Source organism: Gossypium hirsutum, chromosome A03 (assembly GCF_007990345.1).
Source record: "Gossypium hirsutum isolate 1008001.06 chromosome A03, Gossypium_hirsutum_v2.1, whole genome shotgun sequence".
Taxonomy (NCBI): domain Eukaryota; kingdom Viridiplantae; phylum Streptophyta; class Magnoliopsida; order Malvales; family Malvaceae; genus Gossypium; species Gossypium hirsutum.
The window spans coordinates 18792766-18794393 of record NC_053426.1 but is presented as its reverse complement, the minus strand read 5'-3'; the positions used below and the strand labels follow the sequence as shown (position 1 = coordinate 18794393).

Genomic DNA, 1628 nt, shown 5'->3' with positions numbered 1-1628 from the left:
GAGTTTCGAGTCCTTAGATCGATGCTTGTTGATTCTTAAGTGCTGTCTCGGTATTTTGGAAAAGGGTTTCTGACACCCAGATGAATTTAGAAAGCATCTCTTTAAGGTTTGGTTTCTTCTCTTGTTGATAAGGTGGCTGTTGAAAACCCTGAGGATTTTGTGGCTTTTGATTCCTTTGACCACCTCAGGAGAAATTTGGGTGGTTCCTCCAACCTGCATTATAGGTATTACTGTATGGGTTATTTTGAAATCTAAAGTTATTGTTAACCATATAGTTGACTTATTCTACTTCAGTGGTAGGATTGAAGGATTGGTATTCTGTATGCACACCTCCTCTACTTGAGTCACACCTCATTACTGGATGTACCTGCGTAGAACCAAGAAAACTATCAATCTTTTTATTGAGAAGTTCTACCTGATTAGAGAGCATGGTGACTGAATATATGTTGTAGAGCTGGCTGTTTTTGTTGGCTTTGTCCTCATAACTTGCCAATGATAGTTGTTCAGTGACATCTCCTCTATGAATTCATGGGCATCTTCTGGTGTTTTATTGTTGATGGTTCCGCCAGCAGCTACGTTAATCATTTGTCTTGTCGAGGGATTCACACCATTGTAGAATGTTTGAACTTGCAGCCAAAACAGTAACCCATGGTGAGGGCACCTTCTCAGTAAGTCCTTGTATCTCTCCCATGCATCGTAAAGTGTTTCTAAATCCATCTGCACAAAAGAAGAGATATCATTACGTAATTTAGCCGTTTTAGCTGGCGAAAAATATTTTAGTAAAAATTTCTCGGTCATTTGTTCCTAAGTAGTGATAGATCCTCGTGGTAACGAGTTCAACCACTGCTTGGCTTTATTTTTCAATGAAAAGGGAAATAACCGAAGACGAATGGCATCATCAGAAACGCCATTGATTTTGAATGTATCGCAAAATTCAAGAAAATTCACCAAGTGCGTGTTGGGATCCTCATCCTGCAAACCATCAAACTGAACAAACTGCTGTATCATTTGAATTGTGTTAGGTTTTAGTTCAAAATTATTCGCAGTAATAGCAGGTCTAACTATACTAGACTCAGTTCATGTTAAAGAAGGTTTAGCATAGTCATACATAGTATGTGGAGCAGGATTTTGATTAGCTGCAATTGCAGGAGGCAGCTGATCGCCTGGGTTTTCGGCCATCTCTTCAGTTGGGGTTTGAGTATCGTCTTCTCGCTCGTTCTTCGTGTATCGTAAACTACGCCTTTTTTCTCTTTGATTTCTATGAACTGTGTGATCGATTTCTTCGTCAAAAAGTAATGGTCCTGATGGGTTTCTTCTAGTCATAAACTATAAAAACCTGCCAAGAGAGAGAAAAAGTAAATTAATAAATAATAAAATAAAATAAAATTGCAAGAAAAATAAATGGCTAAAGTAATAAATATTTAGTGTTCCTAATATTTTAGTTCCTCAGCAACGGCACCAAAAACTTGATCTCGTGATTCGTAACAAGTAATAAATATTTATAATGAAGATCAAACCTAGACTAACTATTATCACGACGAAAAGGCAAGCGCACCTATTGAACAATAGTATAGTAGCGGCAAGATCGGGATATCGTACCCAAGGGAACCAAAAGTACCAGTAATAAC

General features: G+C 37.8%; 1 non-coding gene across 1 annotated transcript; it reads left to right on the top strand.

Moving 5' to 3' along the window:
- Positions 1 to 643: 643 nt before the first annotated feature.
- LOC121226093 (small nucleolar RNA R71) lies at positions 644 to 750 on the top strand. The gene has a single exon (XR_005923988.1). It is a non-coding gene; the product is annotated as a small nucleolar RNA R71 (small nucleolar RNA).
- The last annotated feature ends 878 nt before the right edge of the window (positions 751 to 1628 follow it).